This window comes from Melospiza georgiana, chromosome 5, assembly GCF_028018845.1.
Source record: "Melospiza georgiana isolate bMelGeo1 chromosome 5, bMelGeo1.pri, whole genome shotgun sequence".
Taxonomy (NCBI): domain Eukaryota; kingdom Metazoa; phylum Chordata; class Aves; order Passeriformes; family Passerellidae; genus Melospiza; species Melospiza georgiana.
Genome location: NC_080434.1, coordinates 47496662 through 47518713, shown reverse-complemented (window position 1 = coordinate 47518713; position 22052 = coordinate 47496662).

Sequence of the window (22052 nt, the reverse complement as noted above, 5' to 3'; positions counted from 1 at the left end):
TGCATCACTGAGACTTTCCATCCCCTCCTAACACCCTTAACATATTTTCACATCTTCCACACACCCTTTTTCCCCAAGATAACAAGCAATGCTGAAACCAAACATGACAGCTGTAGCGACCTCAAAAATACACCCTGCCTTGAATGTTCCAATTCTTTCCTCCTCCCAAAACATAGCCTGCAGAGCATTTTGCTGTTGAAACATTTTGTGGTTGCATTATCTTTTCTCGTTTTCTTCTCCATTTTCCCTTTTCTTGTGCCTCTTTCCTAGGAGAAAGTTACTTGCTGGAAAGCTGAATGCCTTTGGACTTGTGCTGGAAAGAAGTCAATTGCTGCAGGTGTCCAAACTTGCCAGAACCTGATACTTCCTTTCAAGCCAGGGTGGGGAAGCAGTTTCATATTTCACCTTTTCTGCTATTGCAATGGACTTGTGCAAAGAGTGTCTGTTTGCAGCACAAAAAGGATCCAGAGAACTCTCAGTACCTCTTGGTGCTGTTTGGTTTGTGCTAAGGAGCACTGATGCCTCAGACCCCTTGAATCAGCTGCAGCTGCAGCATAAAGAGAGAGTAACACTCCTTTTTGTTTCCTCCCTCCAGAAGCAGCACAAACTCCTTCTAGGAGCTTACTCCCTGCTCCTCTCAGCCACCAATGCAGAGCCACACCATGCAGCTCTCACATCCCAAGTCATAAAACTCCATGCAGATCTTACCCTGTTTCAATTAATTGTACTGCTCAGTCTCTCGATCAGTCTTTGAGACTTTTTCTCTCTTTGGAGACTTATGAGACCAGAAAGAAGCCAAATATTCAGACCTCAGGACTCCCCTAAGAGGGATCTGATTTCCAGAGAGGAATATTGATTACAAGCAGCATTTCGGCAACAATGTGCTCTAGGTGTCTGCTCTCAGGCCAGCACGGAACAGAAACAGCCCCAGCGTTGTCCCAGCAGCTTTATACTGTCTTGGCTTTTCCAGTGAGCTTTCCTGATTGATGCTGATGTGAAAGAGAGAGTGGAGAAAAAGAGATGTGAAAGGGATCCAGAGTTTTGTAGTAGAAACAGCCAAGAAGCAAGAAGAAAGAAATCCTTCAAAAATCTTCAAAATGCAGTGTAAGACTGAGTAAGGGATTTGATGGCACTGATTTAGTGTCAGGGAAAGAGACAAGCATGCACCAGTAGAAACATCTATTTTCACTGCTGTTCTGATAGACAAGATTCAGTTTTAATGACTGGCCCAGACCTTCAACAGTTCTGGTTTGTCCCATATCACATTCAGCTCATCTATCAGAGAGTGGCAGGCAGTGTTGTCTTCATCAAAAGAAAGAAAAATCACGTCAAGAATTCAAACTGAAAGATGTGATCTGCCATAATAAGAAAACAATTAATTTTTTTCCTCTGACTTTTCCAAAAAATGTGATAGCTCTGCTGTCTCCAAATAAAAAAGATAAATGAGACTCAAATCTGCATTATGTTAGCAGAAACCACCTGGAGTTAATTACAACTAGATAAAGGGATGACTTGTCTTTTGGTCCAAATCTTCTGTCTTTGAGGCCCATGTCTGTTCCAAACCACATAAAGAAAGATTTCAGCTCTGATTTATTCTGTGATAGGTGATGGAGGGCACTCATGCCCCTTCCACTCCTCACTCCTCCTGTGTGCTCTCATAGCTGCACCCCTTGGTACTACATGATTCTCCTTACCTACATGAATTAATGAATTTTGGCAGGGGTGAACTGCACGACTTAATTAAAATGTTTCCCCAACAATGAAAGTGTGTATACCCATTTGTACTGGTTTTCATTCTTCAAGGGCTTCTTGCCTGCAGGAATTTTTTTTTTTTAATCAAAGTAAAGAACAGACTTTTTTTCCTTGGCCACTAGTGGCAGTATTCGTTGCATATTAAATTATTATAGAAGTCCAGTAGTATCAAACTCAACCTTGGAGATCTTCCCTTTCAGACAAATCTACTGTTCTGATTCACATTAGAGATGGGATGGCACAAAGAATGGTCTGACAGCACATTTTGAAAGGAAACTCTTTTTTTAAGATGGCAGAAATCTTTGGGGTTTTATATCTGATGTACCCTAGCTTGTTGGCAATTTTTGTGTGTGCACACCAGACCTGATGGCTGCATTACTTGCCAGAAATGTGTAACCCAGCTAAAGCAAAGTACATCACATCCACTGTAGCTATCTCCTAATGGTTCCTAAGCAGTGACTTCATCGGGGCTCTGACACACACTCAGCGGTTCATGCAGACTAAATAACATTATGCAGAACTTCCTTTGTTCTAAAGCCTGCTTTTCATGTAGAGAAGGGATCCAAGGCTTATCCCATACTAGGACCCTTTGATTAAACACAATGTAATTCTATTTTTCTGCTGTGTGCCAGCAACAATCACCATATCTATCAGTTCTGCCACGCAGCTGTCAAATTTAGATGCTGCATTTACTTTTCTAAAGCCATTATCAACCAGATTTGTTCACCTAATTTCAGGGTAGTTACAAGACAGGGCCGTACTATGGACTTCTTGAGCTACTGTCACATCTAATTTAATCATTTTCTGCTAAGTTAAAGTCTAACCTGCCAGACTTTTCACAAATCAGAAAACCATTTCACTCTTTCTTTAACATCTCATCTCACACAAGGGTTTGTGAACAGACAGGTTCTCCGAGTGATCCACTCCATTACTGCTGTAACAGAGAGGGAACAAAGATATGAGCCTGTGTCCTCCAGACAGCAGTGTGAGAGCTGTGACCACATGCAAAGAGCCAAAAAACTGCATCCAAATGCTACCAAATCACCTAAATATTTGAACATGCTGGTTTTATTCATAATCAAGTCCTTTCCTTGTCACTGGGTGAGTCTCCACAGCCTGAGGCAGGGAGCTGCCAGCAAGTTTTCTTGGGGGGCACAGCACCCCCCAGAAGAGCTTTGCTGAAACAACAGTTTCTTTATTTTACTGCTTAAGTGTTGTTTAACAGTTTTCTGCTAATGTGCCTGAGAGTCTGACACTGGCTTTTACCCAGCCATATAGCCATAGAGTTTATTCATTTAAACTCCAAAGCTCTGTTCTCCCTGTTTTCCACCATCTGTCCCTTGCCCCTATACCCCCTTTGCTGCAGTTTCCTGGCCAGCACAGCAGTGAACAGCAGCAAGGTCACGGTGTGGCTCCAGGGTCCCTGCAGCCGCAATAAAAAGAGCCAGAGCAGCATCCCTGTAGCATATTTTGGTAATCCACTGCTGCTCCTAAGGGCATGGGAGCCAGGTGAGTTCCAGCCACTTCTCAGGGCACCCTAGGAGAAGATAGGAAGAGGTGTCAGCAATGGGTTTGACAGGATGGTTTGAGTGGATTGAATATCAGCATGAGAACTGTGCTTGGCTGTGGAGGAAGAATTCAAAATGCAGAGACGCGCAAGATGTGCAGAGACATGCTGGGAAAATACTCTGAGCATCAGCCCTGAGTGGATGTGAAACCCAGCAATCTTCACAGCATGATGAATATCTGCCACTTTGACAGGAAATGCCAAATGCCTTGACTTAATTATGTCTCTAACCTTTTCCTGCTTGAGAGAGTGCATTGGCCCATTTGAAATAATGAAGCCTGGACAAACAAACAAGAACTGAAAAGGGTAAAGTCATTGCTGTTAATCAATCTTCAGTGAAATTAATGGATATTTCCACTCTTTCTGCACCTTTACCCCTGCTCCAGTTTACTTCCACAGAGCAGAGCCCATATTTCAAGTGATTTTGCTGTAGCCTCACCACATAAAAGCCCCAGAAAATGAAAGGACTGGAAATCAACAGCAATAGCTAATATTGCTGAATATTGTGAAGTGGCAGGTGTAAGGTGCCTTAGAAAACCACACCAGATAAGGAAGCCAGGCTGCTGCTGGGGAAGTGCTGTCACAGTGGTACCACACAGGGACGAGCAAATCTTGGTGGTAATCCCAAACTGGCCTCTAAGGAGCAGTAATGTTGGAACAAAAAACAGCAGCCAAAAGGAAAATTAATAAATAAATAAATTTTTAGGCAGGGAGAGAGGCTTACATGGGAGGGCCATGAAAGGCCAGAAAGAGCACAGAAGGAAACTAGTAGCAAACATCCAAATGGTTCCTTGCCATTCAGAAACACTGGAAAACATTCAGCAGAAATTACTATCCTCAGGTTCCCTGATGAGAAAGAATATCTAGATTAGACATGCTTCATGAAGGAATTATCACATGGACCTTCAAATCAAGTGCTGATATGTTCTTTACAGGCAAAACTTCCAGTTCAAAGACTGTGTTGGGTTTGTCTCTTCTATAGACAGCAGGGAGAAAATAGCATTGCTGAAATCCTCAACTGTTATTTTATAAAACTGAGCTTAGCTGTGCAGAATGATCAAGTAAAGCTTGAAAAGATTTAGAAATTTGGTGAGAGAATGAACTAATGCCAAGACCACTAAGACATACTACTCCCTCCCAAATTGCAGCTGATTTATAGAAGTTTGTTATAAGAAGTAGTTTTGTCTGAGACAAAGTACCTACCCTACGCTACCGGGCAGACTCGAAGAGTTTTAAAGGATTATCCTTTGAGAATGATCTCTATCCAGATATAAATCAAATTCTAGTCTGAATATATCAAGGCTTCCATTGAGATGATTATGTGAAGCACAATTTTGGCTGTGTTCTTGATATCTGTATTTTCACTTTTTAAATTTTTTTTTTCCAGAATCTTTTTCAAAGTTTGGCTTGAAGTAAGTTTTGTATTTAAAAGAGCCTGTTTACATGACTGCATGTAAATATGCAGAATGTCTTACGTTTAACAGTTATTTGCACTGAACCACAAATTCCAGGGCAATGCAGCTCTTCATTTAAGTAGGATATATATTCCCAGATTCAAATTTCTTTGCAAGCTTCCAGTCAATATTCGCTTTTCCAGAAAAGGGGAAAAGTAACATAGAATAAAGGATCAACTGGTAAATCCCCTTTCTTTTATCTGTCCCCAGCTTCATAGCAGAATCTGAGGAAATTGTATTCACACTGGGACCTGTTGAGGCAGTGGAGAAAAGTAGAGTGACGTCTGGCTGTGCTGAAAATTACATTGTGATATAGGAAAGATTCCTGTGATGTTTCCCAGAAAATCTAACCCAAATTGTTTTTCTGAAAGATGTTTGCAGCACACAAACTGGCATTTGGGCAAAGCCCAGCTTTGCCCAGGAAACTCTCTGTCCTTGTTCTGTCAAAATAGCAGGTAGGATTTCAGAATGTATATTGTATAAGCACAGACATATGTTTAAACATGCTTAGTTTGTTTATTCATCTGTATCCACAGATGCCACCAGACAGGCAACCACTGGGCTTATGGCTAGTGTTGCTCCCTGATTTAAAAAAGCTGATCACCAACTTGCACAGGACACAGGCACACTGAGACAGGGCCACAGCATGGACTTCATTTTGATATCTGACAAGTATGCTAATGTTCATTAATTAATGCCAGAGTTCAGAGGAAAAGTTATTCAGTGAAGATATTCACTTTAAGGTTGTTTCTTAGAACTAAATATCAGAGTAGAAGAAGGGAAATGAAAAGTCCAAAGTCAAAAAGAAGTCCAAAGTCCAAACAGTAACTTTTTCCCAGGAATAAAACTGACCACATCTTTGGGATATTGAACAGTTGTTTGTACAATCAGTGAAAAAATAGTTATCAATATTCACCCATAGGAATATCCTTACAGTTCAGGTCTGACACTCCTAAACTAGCTGATTTCTAGAGTTTGGAGAATCCTTTATGGGTGACATCCATTCATTGACTCAAGATTTATTTTGCAATTAGATTTATACTTCTACTTTGGAGAAAGAAAGCTGGGATCTTTCAGAAACAGAGGGCTGACTAACTGTATTAATTATAGTAGTGAGTCGCTCAGATCAAGCCCTGCCAAAGGCCAGCAAAGTGGGCAAAATACTCCAGAAGCATAAAATAACATTTTCTGCAACAAGTCACTGCCCTTTCATCATAAATCTCCAAGATCTTTTAACCTTTGGGATATATTACTTTCACAAAAAATAGAAATAGAGTCACTTACTTAACTTCTCAGAGAATGAAGGGTGAGTATGGAGACAGTTTTTTTCAAGAACTTCACACAAAATATTTTACGGATTATTTTCCTAATTCCTATTCCTGAATTATTGCAAATGCAGCAGCCTGTCAATTGCAATTACTGAGAGTGAGAGATGACTGGTAGGTCACTGTTGCCAGATATCCTAAACATGTCAGCTTTTATTATTGTATCTTAATATCATCCCTTCTCCAATTGCTGTCTGCATTCTTCCACAAACTGGTGCCTGTTGCATTTTTGGGTGAAATTCCCAGTTATTGAGCAGGACTAATTTATAGCTAGGCATGAAAACACGTTCTTGAAAGCAGTGGGGTGATTGGTAAAAGCTATTGTTTGGGTCAAAGCGTCATTGAATGTCTAAGCTACGTTAGACTTGTCTCTGATTTCTCAAAGCCTTGATCTGCCCAGTCCCTCCCAGTACTTCTGTGATTTGGCATCCAGTGCCAAAGCCTGATGTTACATTGCTGTGTTCTTACAAACTGGTGCAGAAAGCAGAAGCCCTCTGGCCCTCGATTTTGGTGCAGTTTTCACAAAGAGATTATTCTTTCAGGAGGTGTGAATCCATGTGCCCAGTGGTGACCTCTCGCTGCAGCTGCCGTGTGTCTCAGGACAAGGGGAGGCAAAGGAGGCAACTCCTGTCCTTGCTCCTCTCCCTGCAGAGCTCCCTGCCTGGGCACACTGCCAGCACGCACAGCTGGGGTCACACAGGGAGAGCAGCTGAGGTCCAGGGTCACACTGCAGGGCTGGTGGGAGACGTTTGCTGGGGCCTGCAGGGGAGAGGAGATGGGGAATGTAATGAGCTCGGAGAATGGGGATCTTGACAGAAAAATGCACTGAGGGCAATGAGATGAATGAACAGGGGGTCTCAAAGAACAGGGGAGGGTTTTTTTCTGCAGAAGCCAGACCCCATTTCACTATCAAACTATACAAACATAAGCTAGAAGTGGAGTGAAAATACATTTACCTAGTGCAAGCAATTAAATTAGAGAATACAATGGAAATTAATTCACCGGCAGCTGTCCTAGAATCACCAGAAATCAGTTTATCTTTGCCACAGGCCATCACATGGGAAAAACTTCCTGCCTGGTTTTTAAAATATTGTACTATGGAAAAAAAAAAAAAAAAAAAAAAAAAAAGATGCAACCACTGGGTTTTTGGAGTTTCTGATGTTTTATACCAGACCAAGCTGTGACTACATCCAGTGTCCCCATTTCCCATTAGTCAGCTTTGAGGGAATGCAGATAAGTTGTTCCTTTTCTATCTCAGGATGGCCAAAGAAGGCTCTGAACTGAAGAGAAAACTTCAGATATCTTCTGTGGCAGGAAAAGTATCAAGCAAGCCTGGGTAAGAGGTATTTCCAATAAAAAATGTACCAGGAAGCGTAAACAGAAAGGTTCTTTGGATTACTGCAAGACCTTAATTGATAACACAGTTAACAAAGAGACAACTCCACAGGGATGCTCAGATGCAGTCAAGATGGGCTTCTTACAAAGTTAAGTCAACATGGCACAGAAAAAAGCAGTCCCCAAGCCCTGGGGCTGAGGCCATTCCAGGCCACCGCACTCTCCACAGGGAATCTTTTTGCAGTGGCATTTTGCCATGTGTCAGCCCTTTGTTTCACCATCTTCCAGCAGCCCCTGTGCTCCTCAGTTCTCTGCCTGGACATCTACCTACAGCAGAGCTTGCTAAGCAAAGGCAGTGCTGAGAATGGCAGCCAGGATGTGGACAAGGGGAAGGAAAAAGCGTGGATACAGGGAAAGAGGTTGGGAGCTAAGGGAGGTGCTGTGATCAAAAAACAGATAAACCAAAGGAAGGGCAGGCTCACTGCAAGAAAAAACTTGTAATACAAGGTGGCATCCCTACCCCTTGCTGGGAGAGGCCCAAGGACCTGACCAAGCGAAGAGAGAAGACTGAAAGACAGAAGGCAGGAAAAGGGACATGTGAGCACAAGACTCAGCAGCACACGCTGGGCAAGGCATCACCTCTGGCACCTGTACCTAATAAATGGAAGTAGCTGCCCACCCTTGGCCAGAGCAGGGTGCTGTGGTGTGGAGGGCACGACGGCTTGCAGTCTCTCAGCACACAGCATGGTGGCTGCCTGCACCCTGATTGCCTGAGGGAGCCAGGAGGGGACAACTGCACCTCAGACACCTTCCTGGGAAGTGCATTTGCTGTTATGGAATACAGCAGCTCTTCTTGAAAAGCAGTATAATCCCTTATTTGCTACAAGGCATGAGAAGAAGTGGGCTCAGCACCACTCCCTGCTTAGCTTTGAGCTAACAGTGAAAAAGAAAGAATTCTCAAAAAGCAGCTTTGAAGCCTGTTTTTTTCCCACCTCTGGCCCCATATGGAGCAGTTCTGCATGTGCTGGGCAGTTGCAAGCATGCCCTCGGTTTGCACAGCTGTGAGCCCTGCAGTTTAGTGCTCCCACAGAAAGATTGGCCTCACACAAACAAACAACATACCTTTGGTGTGTTATTAAGGAAGAAAGGCACTTTTGTTTGGTGTAAAGAAGTGAGTCAAGTTTCTTTACTACTTTCTTCTTATGTGATTAGATAGAGAGGCTGACAAAAGTCATTTTCAAGCAAAAGAATCCCAGTTTCTCCAATTATTTTGCAATTATTTTCTTTCAGGCAGTCTCCCATATTAACAGTTCTCCTTTTGCGTCTACAGCTGCTGCCCCCAGCCCACACCTCCTTCTTTGAGTTTTGTAATGACTCAGCCCCAGGAGGCGGCTCGGGCATGACCATAAGCTCAGTTGATATCTGAGCCATGTTACTGAAAGCTGCTCCAGAAAGAGGAGGCTCAGAAGAGCAGATCCTCTGAGCCCTTACGTCACAAGGGAAATTACACATTCTGCACTCCTGAAAGCACAGGGGAGATGAGACTTTCAGATGTGTCAAAACAACCAACCTAGCCATCAATCTTTTCCTGCAAGGCTTGTACAACAGCCCGTTTGCCACGCATCCCTGAAGTGTGACTCTGCTGACATCGTAAAAGCATCTGAGCTAAAATATGGGCAAGTCAGACAAAATGTTGCAGACAATAACATTCCTTATTTTTGCAAAATAAACATGTTTTATGAATATGGATGTTTTACAGTGCAAGGGGAGCTGCAACTCACTGTCTGCACTAGGCACTTGGAGCTTCTGGAATGCTTTCCCAGCAAAAGCAAGCTAATAGCACACTATGAAGGAAAAAAACCGTGGTTGCGTAAGAAAATGCTTTGAATTTGGAATTAAATGAAACCTGAGGCAAAACCAGCATTCAAGACACATCCTGAATCATTCACTCTGCTGTCTTTATGACTGAGGAGATCAGCACAGAGCCAGGCCCATGAGTGGCTTCACCAAGTCCTTTGTACAGCCCACATGCACGAGGGGAGCCCACATGCTCTGTTGCTCAGTGTGGGGAGAGAAGGTCACAGCCCCCCTGCCTGTCCCTGCAGAGGTCTTGGTGTTGCTCTTAGCTGAGGCCTTCCAGGAGGCTGTTCAGCCTTTATGTCTGAGCCTAGAAACTCCTTGTGTCCTCTTTTCCCTGTATAATGCTGCCTTACTCCATCTGAACTGGGCTGGTTCCTTGGCAACCCTCTTCTACCAGTACACACCACGGGCATTCAGTAAACCTCTGTGCACTGACAGCTCCTTTCCTTTGATAGATTGAGCTTTACAATGTCAAAAAGCTCAGCCCAGATCTTCCTGCACTGTGCAACCAGTCACATGGACAAACTTGGGCAGAGGATGGAAAATGCAAAAAGCAAAGACATGTCCCTCTTGAATGAAGAGAGCACCACAATTCTATTTCCTATTGATAGGTAAGAACTGCAAATGGCAGCACAGCTCCTTGTCTGCAGCTCTGCATCCCTCCTAGTGCAAAATCACCTGGAAAACTCCAGGAGCCCAAGAACTGACAAAACCTGAAGAAATGGGAAGAGGAATACTTCCCATCAGGTGTTTTGGCTGTTGTTTGCTCAGTGGAAAACTCAGAGGTAGAAAATATCCATTTACACCACATGGGACTGACCTAGTGAATCCCAGCCCAAGCACTGCCTGCTCTCCCTCCTGCTGGGTGCTTTGGGGCCTGGTTCACCAGTGCACCCCTGAGCAGGTCTTGTACCCATGGATGAAGGCAGCAGGAGAGCCCAGTGCAGTGAGGCCCCTGCACAAGCAGGTCCTGCACATGCCCTGGAGCAGCAGCAGGGAAAGGGACTGGGATGCACCTATTCCCCACTGCACCCTCCATGTCCTATGGGACCACCACACCACACCTGACTCTCTTCCTTTGGAAAAGGGATATCATTGGCAATGTTAAGTCTTACAAGTTCTATTTCTTTGCTGGCACCCCAGGACGTCAGACACACGACCTTGGTGCATCATCCTGCAGGTGAGAACACCCCAAACAACAGTTGTCTCTACTGTGGGATTTGCTGGCATGTGTGAGGGCTAGCACCAGGCTTTCACAGGGAATGCATGCAGGAAACAGAACAGCCCTCAGACTGGGGTGGGAAATAGGGCCTGTATTTAACAGGATGCAGGGAAGCATGACAAATCACTAAGTGTGGTTTTATGGGCTTGTGTGCTTTATTGTGCTATTTTTCCCTAAGCTCCTGTCTTCAGATGTTGGCAGCAGGTGACAAGCTCTCTAGCCAGTTACAAAGAGACAACTGTGTGAGCTCCACCATGCAGGGTGGAACTAACCTCTTGCTCATCTTTAAACTGAAATGACAAGGAAGATGAGACATGGGGCAGAAAGCTCCAAGGTGGAAGGGCCAACATAAGAAATAAGAAATGGCAGTGGTTCAGTGGAGGATGCTAACAATTTGGAGTGTTTTCATTTGGAAGCAGTGAAATGAAGAAGTGATGACAAACAGAGATAAGGGTAACCTATCAACATTCCTTGTAAAGCATATGGCCCTGTAAATGAGAGTTCACTGCCTGATAGCATCCATTATTGTACACTCTGTATGCTGTGGGACTTTTCAGCAGATGCTGCTGAATCGGCCTCTCCTACTCTGGGTTTTATTATATGGATTACAGCCTTCAAAGTTGTGAGCTGGCTTTCTTTAGATTTTAAAAAAAAAAAGGATAAAAAGCAATTGTCTGAGCTGTTTTCAAGTTGACTTACAACTAGCGTGACCCTGAGATTTTCAGACAAAGCATCCTGCCATTTATTTACTTCTGAACTTCTCCCCAAGTTATTTAAGACCAAACAAGTTTGGAAAAACTGAAAAAGCACCACACTGGAAATCAACATCATGATAGTTTGGAATCTGTGTAACACTTTCAGAAAATTCCTGTGCCATTAGCCATGGTTAGCTGGAAAACACACAGCAAAGCCTGGCAGGGGCTGGGGGTCTCCACCTCACAGAGCCCTTTCCCCAACCTTTCTGCCTGCTGACATTGAGTTGAAAGGCAGGGCTCTGGAGACCTGCTCTGTCAGATGGGATGAGTGTCTGCTGGGTGTGTGTCAGCCCCATGCACAGCATCACGGAATGCTCTGGAAAGGGACAGCACAGACTTCTACTCCTTATTTATTTACACAGTAGCGCGCGGAGATTTAAATGAAAAAAGAAAGCTTCAGGTGCCACGAGCACAATGCCACCAAAAGTGTTCTGGTGCCAAAAAAGGCTGAGTCGTTAAACCTGTCAGATCCTGGATTTCTGTGCGCAGGTCAGCTAAAAATGTTTCTTCTTTTTTTCCAGTTTGTCAAGTAGGCATCTGTTCAGTTTGTTTATTACTTTTTACTCGATTTACCAGCAAGCTACTGAAGTGTCAAAGCCTATACAAAGCAGTAGCCAGCAGTCTACCAAGGCCACCTTCAGCATGCTAGGTGTCACTTTCAAAATAAATACCATACTTTTGAAGTAAAACTGAGTTCCCTGGTAGTAAGCCACGTTTCCCAGCCATATCTTGCTGCTCTCAGAAGGCAGTAATTGAGGTTTGGAGCAGCCATGCCCTGCTGGGGCCGAGATGCAGCCAAAGAGTCACAGAGGGGAAGATGGGGTAGAGAGGACAGGCAGAAGGGGTCCCGGAAGGATCCATCTCCCCTTATCATCACTGAGGGGAGGGAAATGCATCCCATTTCAGCTGAAGATTTGCTTCCTCCTTGGGGCACCCAGCTCATTAACTTAACTAGGCTGTTTTCTGTAATTTATTCCTAGTCTGCTACAGAAAATATCTCCATTATGTTGCATACCACTTAAAATATACAACAAAATTTTGAGGCCTTAATTAGAAAAAAATCAAATCAACTTGCTTTTAAGAACTTTTGAAAACAAGCATTTCAAGAGGTTCCCACTATTTTCTTTGCAAGCCTAAAGTGTTTTCCTTTCTAAGAAAGACTTGCTTTTGCTACCTCTGCATACTCTGTGTTTGCTAAAGTAAGAATTTTTCATTTAGCATACATACAGTTTCCCAAGTTGTACTTCTCTCTCTCCAATTAGTTGATGAGTCTGTAGAACACTTAAAATCAAGGTAACAATACTCACCAAATTATTTGAAAACACTGTGAAAGTGCCATCAAAAAAAAGTGAAAAAGTGTGATTATATGATTAAAAGACTGAATGAAATATATAATATGCAGAAAAAAAATCCTATTGAAATAACAAGAAATCTGAAAATGCTAAGGTAACTTTTTCAAATAAGGCAATGAAATTAGTTTTCTGTTGAATCATGAGATTTTGTTGAAGTGAAATGTTTCTTTAAGAAGAGCGAGAAACCAAGCTGGGTGGAAGATCTGTTTTGCCTCTTTAATTAATCCCTGTCTCAAACTTTGAAGACCTTTCTGCCCACTGTTTTAAAGCAACATAATTTATCTTGAGTACTAGGGATCCATTTAGTGGTGTCCACAGTCATTCAGCTCTTTCAGCAGAGTCAGTATCCCCCCAACCTTGATAAGACTGGCAGATTTCAGGGCAAACTATCACTGTTAAATGTCTTCACAAACATCAGCCTGGCCTTGAGCGAAGGGAAATCTGTAGGAGCTTTTGGGTAGGACAGCATGGAGCTTAAGAAAATATTGGAAGCAGATTTACATGCTGCTTGGTTTCTATCTTCTTGCAGGGCAGAATTTGCAAAGCTGTTGCAATGCTGCAATTGCTTTGTCATTTCAGATGAATTATAAAAAACACTTGGCTACTCCTAAGGCATAAGAGTGATTTTCTGCAAAGTGCTCAGATATAAGCTTGTAAGAAAGTTATCTATTTATTTCAGGAGGAAAAAATATTGACTGGAATCATAAAACTGGTAATGCAGTTAATCATGACATTAAATCTCAAGTGAGAATGTGTTTCATAAAAGAAAACATATTCCAAATACAGCAAAATTTACAGTTTAGAAGAAGAACTGTATCATTAAGAAGCCTTCTTAGTATAGCTATTTTTCCCATTAAATGAAAAATTTTGATTAGAAAAGTAAGCAAACAAATGCAGTAACTTGACTTCACAAGGTATGGCACAAATTAAATGGAGCATTTAACTCTGAACATGCAATTTTTATTATAGTGGTGCCCAGAAAGTCGCATTTCATATATACAGGATTGTTAGAACTATCTTGGAAAACTGACACTTCACAAGTTATTTGCTTCTAGCTTTTCACAGCAATAGCTCAATAGCTGCTGTTAAAACATCTTTTCCTTGGTCTTACTCTACTACTGGATTAAGCCCAGCTGACCTGACTCTGAGAGTGAGGGTTAAAGAGATTTTTATTTTTACCCAGTAGAATGAAGTTTTACTGGGAACTAAAACTGATGAGAAAAATAGAATCAAAACCAAGTTTTGTTGAATATTTTATAGATAGCATGAGAGACGCATCTCCCACTGTGTTTTTAAGGACTTATTTCAGGGGTAGCATTTCAGCACTTTATCAAAAACAGTTGGATGTTTCACTGGTTTTGGTTTCACTTTTTTCATCTGGGTGTTGAATGCCAGCACTTGCTACTCAGCTTTTTCCAAACGTTTGAATTCAATTTATATAAAGTAGAAAACTGAAGTTAAACCCTCAGTTCAATGTAATTTAACAGGGGTTTCTCTCTGATTTTAGCCTGATACTTTTACGTTGCAGCAAACTGGCCAAAACCAGCAATGGACAAGAGAGGGAGCTCTTTTGCTGCGTCTTCCCTGCAGAAGTGTGCTTGCTTTCCTTAAAATTCAAAACTGTTTCCAGGATTTCATAACACAGGAAGCAGAAGTTATTTATTCTGCAGAAGATTAAATATTGAGCAATGCTGTTACCAAAAAAAAAAAAAAAAAAAAAAAAAAAAATCCTCACAACAACCCAAACCTAAACAAAAGCAAACAAACGAGTTCCATTTGCCTTTGATTCTAAACTGTTGCTCTTTTTAAAAGGCACCTTTTCGTATTGAGCTGGAGGTTCTTCCCTCCGCCTTTCTAAAGTGTGGAGACTGGGGGAAAACAAATCTTTTTTAAGGCTTCATTACAAAAAATGAAGAAACCTGAAGGCTCTTTTCCCTGAACATCCCTGGACTGCCCAGCCGAAAGGTTAACACGCTCCTGCTGCTCCGCATTGCTTCCAAGCTTTACCTTCCCTGCTCTCAGAGCAGCCGGTCTGCTGCCGATAAAGATCACAATGTGAGCAGGGCAGCTTGGTGTGCCAGAGCCGAGGCGCTTCAGCAGCGCCGTCACCGGCACTGGGATGCTCCATGTGCTCCCAAACGAGCCACGTCAGCACATCCCTCCCGGACAGACTGCACATCCCTCCCGGACAGACTGCACATCCCTCCCGGACAGACTGCACATCCCTCCCGGACAGACTGCACATCCCTCCCGGACAGACTGCACATCCCTCCCCGGACAGACTGCACATCCCTCCCGGACAGACTGCACATCCCTCCCCGGACAGGACAGACAGCCGGGACCGCGGCTCAGGCATCCGAGCATCCCACGGGGGTAGGGCGAGTTCAGGCACTGCTCAGCATCTCTGGTGTGCCAGACCTTGGTTAAAACACTCCTGGCAAGTTAAAACACTTCTGGTTAAACCACTTCTGCTGCTGCCTGCCCTTGGGAAGGCACAGCACCGCTGCCGCTACCCAAGAGAGGGCAGAGCGGGAGCAGCCATGCCCCACATCTCCCCGCGGCGCCTCCTCGGTTCTGGGAAAGACGGCAATAAATATAAAGAACACAACAAACAAACAAAGGATAGGAAGGGTTGGTGAGCAAGCAGAGGGCTGGGGAGGGCCTGAGGGATCACACACTAGGCTTTGCCAAAGCCAGTCACATCTCCCAATCGCAAACACAGAGCCCCCTCACTCCCAGCAACAGACTTGAGGATGGATTGTGGTGAGGAAAGGACCAGGCTCTTGAAGGGACAGATGCAAGGTCCAAAGTAGCATTTTGCTGATGTTCAGTACAGCCCGCAGGCCATCTGAACATGAACTTCATGCTAGGTTTTAAGTTGAGACATTCTTGCCTAACAGAGACAGACAGCAAATCCCAAGTTCTGAGGGTGGATAGGAATTTTAAAAACATCATTCCACTTTCAGGAAAACTGCAGCAGTTTCCTCACTCGTGTCCATGCCTACTTGAGCTCCCTCCTCCAAAACAACCCCACCCAGAGATGGCTGCTGTCCCGGGAAGTGTTTTACCTCAGCACAGCTTGAATTGGAAGAGGCAGACTGCAAGCAGTGCTCACATTTTCTGTTTTTCAGTTTTTTCTTTTCTTTCCTAAGTTTGACTCAAAACCAAGAGACACCTATTCCCCAGGAATGAAAAACATCCAGCTATGCTGTAAACAAACTAGGTCTTTGCTGGACTCAAACTCTAATGATGCTTCTTGTGTGTCTGTGCAACACAAATGGACCGGTGACCATAATCTACCCTATTCTTCTTCCTGCAACATAAATAATGCTCAGATCCCATAAATACTGCTCTCTCTCTGCTCTCTGACTAGAACTTGGCAGCTCCATTCCTGTGGAGCAAAGCCAGAGCCAGGAGAACCCTGAGCACCTCATGTTTGCAGGGTTACTTTGTTCACCTGGGGACTGCTTGGTGGCCCAGACCCAGGCTCACCCTTCTGGGGCATCTCTGCAGCACCAAGAGATAGAGCAAGAGAGTGGCACTGAGTTTAGCATTTAACCACCCTTTCGCATCAGGATTCTTGCAGGGTGGCAAGGGGCAAGAAGGTAGGGGTTTCCTCAGCTGTAAGGAGACCACGGGGTGAAGAATTAGAAAGGAGGAACTACAATGAAAGCAAGTTTTTAAGGTGTTGGAATAATGAAGCTGCTGCTTTCACTTAACCCAGATGCAATGCATACATTCACCATGGCCCTGATCTGCCCAGTACTAAAGCCCCAGTCCCAGCAATTTTAAGTGAACAATTCATGTAGCAGTACATGTGTAATGCTATTTGGACAGAGAGAGGACATGGGAGCATCCAAAATTCACTGCTCAAGAAAGAAAGCCTCTCCTTAAGAGTTGCTTTGGGCAAAATGGAAGAAAATTCCAGAGGCCTGGCAAAACCAAATATGTGTACGGAGAGGCGAGCCCAAACCAAGCAGGGATCATGAGCACCGATACAAAGGATATGTACCTCATCACGGCTATTCCCAAAGAGAGATTTCCCTGTTCCTATTTGAGGTCAGTGTGTGCACAAAAACAAACTGACAGATGTAACCGATTACAACAAACACAAGGGAAGGGTGTGGGCAGCTACCAAAAGCCAAGAAGTGTAGAATGTCACAAGCAAATGTACAGCCTGGTGGACCCACAGCGCTCTTCCAAGCAGAGGTAAAAACATTCCTGTGCAGAGACAATGGTAATCTTGGACCATTTCTTAATGTGAGTCAAAGAATTTGGCGTTGCATGAAACACAAGGGAAGTTCCTGCTCCCACAGGCTGAACTCCTAAGTCTTGTGACATGCTTAGGAGGTCAATACAATACAGCACAGATTGGTTATTTATCCAGAATTCCATTACTAGCTCGGAGCAAAGCTAAATGCAGAGCTGAATCCAATAAAATTCTTGACTGACTGCAAACTTGGCCCAACCGACTTTGTTATGCAGATTTTAATCACTGTAGTGCAAAATGGTTCCATTCAGACACAAATGCTCAACGGCACCGTCCAGGGGACGCCAGGAAGTAGGAGGTGAGGGATCCTGGGCACTTCAGGCTGAGGACATACCTGGATTCTGCACCCCTGGGCAAACTCTGATCATTAGATCTGTATATAACAACTGCCACCTCCTCCTCAGGCTTAGTTCTCAAAGACAAATGGCTAGGTGGACAGGATTCGTACACTGAACACAGAAAAGGAATTTTGAATTCTTGCCTCTTCTGGCAAGTTCCTCCCATCACCATTCTTTACCACTTCTTATTCTCCAGCTGTTTTATTTTCAGCTAAGTCGTTCTTCTTCTCCACAAGGACAAGCCCTAAGAAACGCCAAAGAGCATTTGAACCCCAAGAAGTGCATAGGCTGGTAATGAACACATTATCCTTCCTTTGTCCCATCAGCTGGTGCAAGCCAAAGCAGGTCAAAGGGCAAAGTTTTTTCCACCTCCTTCTTGGACTGCTGCTCTGTAGAAGGGACCATCTTCCACTGCCACAGAGGGAGGGAGAAAGATGAAGAGACCCAGTCCTATACAGCTTTGCTGTCTGCAAAGCTCCTGTCCAGTACAGGACACAGCACATGATGTTCTTCAAGATGTTTGGAGACTGTAGGTGCTTTATTTTCAATTCTTCTCATCAATGTTGAAACTGAAAGCCTGGCGTATTTACTTGTGTTCTGTGACTAGTTGAAGCTTATTTAATTCTCATATTCTTTGCAAATTCTTTCTGCATAGATTTTCTGATGCCTAGCAATGTAGTGCTTCAGTCAGAGCACTTGGAGAAAAGGGTCCTTTTCCTCTTCCACTAACATACTTTAGTGGAACTTCAAGAACACTGTTATCTTCAAGACCCCTGTGTCTGTCAGGCACAGGAGGAGTTGGTACAGGGTCAAAAACACAGAGAGGCAGACTCAGGCAGAGGCTACTCTGCATCTCCCTGAAAGGACTACAAGAGCGCATGGCATGTCCCTGTAAAGCGAAACTTTTCATAAAAACCGCTTCTCCCATCTCTGCTTCTCTCTCTCTGTGTCTTCAAAATCAGTTGCAACAAAGGCACTCACTATTGCCCATGAGGTTTCTCATAATCAGGTTTCTGTCTCTGGAAGGCATCAGTTTTCCACAGAGCACTGGAAGAAATCCAAAGCACAAATTATGAGATCCATATGAGGGAAACAGATGTTTCCAGGCAATGTTTATGGGGAACAGCAAATCTTTGGGGAGACATTGAATTACATTTTCTTTAAAGCAAATACTTAAACTCTACAAATATCCAAAATGTAAAGTGTAAGAATAGGGAGATAGACACAAAGGTGTAGGTATCTTTGTCCAAAAAAAAAAAAAAGAAAGATTAAAAAGTGCTTGCATAGATGATGTACATTTTAGTGACTCAATACATTGGGCACATGGAGATCAGGAAGGCCCTTAGGTCAGTGAGACTGCAGGGGGAAACACAGAGCCTTCAGCCATCCTGAGCTGCACAAGGCTGCTCCAAGTCCTCAGCTGGTCATACAGCCCTCACTACTCATCCCTTCAGCCTCTCATTCCCAGGCCAGAAGGGAAGAAACCTCTTACAAGCAGAGCAGCTTATTACCATTTCCGGGAAAGATTTCTTTCTTTGCAGCACTGGTTTGGTGCAATCACAGATAGCCTTCGGTACATCTCAGACACTCTTTGAAAAACCCCCAGGCAGGGTATCTCCTGAACTCTATCAGAATGGTTTTTTTCTTGCAGTGCAATGCCTGAGGACAGGAACTGAGCCAAGTGAAAAAAACAGAGTTCCTTGGACCGTTTCGTAGTTCCCATTGTTCTCCTCGTTGTTTAAAATCAAACTCCACATCAGCATTTTCTGCCAGGGAAGAAATTAACTGCATGGGAAGAACATTCAGCTTCTGAAACAGTCAGCCTTTGCCAGCTGAGTAGCAGATGGATGGCACCCATTTGCACAGTAGCCCTGCAGTCTCATTTGAGAGGTCATGTTGGCTTATGAAGCCATTTCTGCCTTGGAGAACTTAGTCCTATATGCAGATACACTTCAAATCATATATTCATCATTCTCCACTCAAAAAGATCATGTGAAGCACTGGCACAGCTTAATGGAAGCAAAGTCTTTGATGTGTTGCACTCGAGTCTTCATTTTCTACTCTATTAACTGAATGCTACTTGTACCGGCCTCAGTCTCTTCCTAAGCCTTCTCGAAATAAATAGATGTCATTGCAGAAGTGGTTAACTTCACAAATGATAGAGAAGAAATCACTCAGAAATTATCAACTTTTCTGCTCCACATACTAGAAAATATCTGTGTAATATGGGTATTGGAAAGGGACTCGACTGCCAGCTGACAGCACAGGGCACTCTCTAGTCCACCCAGCCTTGGAAGCCCAAAAGCAGGGTTGGTCATGCTGGACATGTGTTGCTCTCTTGCACAACTACTTCAGTGTCTCACTATCATTTTTGTCTGTGCAAAGAGATGTGATGGTGCCTGAGGCCAGCTCTGAGGCAACTGTGTCTAAACCAGGCCCAACAGAGCGAACCCACAACCAGGATAAAATGCTGACAGTCACATCTTAAATAAAGTGAGGGGATGACAGACCTTCAAAGTGGTTTGCTTGTTTTCCAGAGTCAAAATGCTTCTTTTAGTAATTAGTGTGTTCCAAAATAATTCATAGCTGTTGCAAAATGAAAGTGCAGAGGTGTTTATGGCATCTCAGATAGAAGAATAGTTAATAGGTCAGTGTGTCAGGTAATGTATTACAGGTTGATGAGTCAAGACTGACAAAATCAGGAAAATTGTTAATCAGAAATGATTCAGAACTCAAACAACCTAAATACTCCCAGAGACTATGGTAAAAATCTTTCACAGAATAAGTGAAAGATTTTCACTCTCTTCTATAAGCCCAGGTCAGAAGTCTTATTGCCAGACATCTGTAATGAAACAGGATCCTTCTTGACCAGTGTTTCCAGCATTATTTGATTTCTTATAACTATTCCTTATAACTGATCTAATATATGGTCTTTCTACTCTAGTTAAGGAGAGCTTCACCTTTGCCTGTTGAGGTCTTGCTGGTGAAATATTCTGACACTGTCCAGGGTCAGCACATTCTTCACAAGCAGCTTTTATACTGATGTTGCTTGAGACTCAGCTGACACAGGTAGGCAGTACCTATTTTGTACAGAGAGTTGTAAATGCAAGGGCAATATAAGGCATGAGGGAAACTGAAATTATTTTGTAATGTGCTATTTCACTGTACAAAGTAGCTATCTTTATTGTATTTAAGGCTAGAAATATCTTCAAAGGAGTGTACAAATTCTGCTGATTTATTTGATAAGCAGCTTCTGAAAAAGGAAGATGTAACCCACTGCCTTTTTCCCTTGCCTTCTTCACCCACCACTGCTCCATCTGCCTTTACACACAGCATTAGGAAGCAATCAATTTGTTCCTAGCATTACAAAAGTAAATAATCTTTTTCCTACCATCACAAAGTCGCCTATTAACTCAGAGTGCTATGTCTTTCCATTCCTTATTGCTATGCCTTCCTTAACCCTCTGATTCAGCCCTGCTTGGACAGCAGCACCCCTACAGCCCCTTCACTTCACTATTCTCTAGAGTGCCACCAATCTGCTTTTAAAATTATTCAGAGGGATTTAACTTCAGATCTCCAGGCTTAGAATCTTACTCTGGGCACCATCTCAAGGGAGTGCTGTGAAATTTAATTTATCCATCACACCTGCAAAGCTGCAGCACATGGACATAAAGTCCACTAAAACTCCTGGGCTAGGATTGCATTTTGTACTCTGGTAGAAATCAGCTACCAAGGAAGCTGCTGTAAACCCGTGCTATCCCAGTAAATACTGCATTTCCTAGTAAGCATAGTTCCTCCAACTGGTAAAGAATTATTATAAAAATTAAAGCTTTATATGGGTTTTTTGGGAAATTTTTTTTTGAGAGCTTGATTTTTTTTTAGTTCCTGCATGTTATGGATTCTCTTTAATCTAAAAATAAAAAAATAAAATCCGAAAAATAAAATTCAATTTTCGTAGGGAAGATCCAGTCTTCTTGGATGCAGAGACCACCTTAAAAGTACGAATCAGGACAGCTGATATTCAAGGAATACCATCAACAAGACATGGTGTCCTTTACATTGAGGAGTAGAAAAGGGTTAAACCAGAGTTTTTAGATAAATTCACTCCACCTGGTAGTTTTGAGAACAGTAAGAATTATGAAACATTTTTCTCCTTGTCTGCCTGTTATGTTTAGGAAGGGCTTTCAGCGAGGTCCAACAGCAAGAACAAGTGGGCCAAGGCAAAGAGAACACACAAACAAAAGTCCACTGAACAAAAATGAACTGCAGAGCCATTAACTGAGAAACAAATACAAAGGTGTGGGAAGAAATATGTTATTGCTGGAAAGGAACTGGGAGCTGCAGCAGGAGATGGAGTTACCCAGTGGGCATCGCCCTTTTCTCCAGGCCCCTGGCAGCAGAGGATTATTTCCACCATCAGCAATCCTACCTTTAAACAAAGGCTGGCTTTCATGCACCAAGAGAGGTCAGGAAGCACACATGTGCATTCAGGTGTCATACACTTCATGGCCAAGACCTGCTCACCAGCACCTCAGAGCACCAGGACAAGAGGCACTGAAAGCTCTGTCAGCAATGGCTCCAGCTTATGGAGAACTGGAAGCAGCTTCAGCATCAGAGGATCACACACAGGCAGAGACACACGCTACTGAGCTGGAGAGCAGCTCCTGTGGGCTAGCAGCAGGGAGAGGCAGTAGCGCATTGCCGACAGTCACCCTGGGGGTCTGCTCTGCTCCCGTCTCACCAGGCGCTGCCTGCAAAGGTTTTGTTTTCTGTTCTCGGAGAAAATGACTCCTGCAAGACTGCTGTAAACCTATCCTGCTCA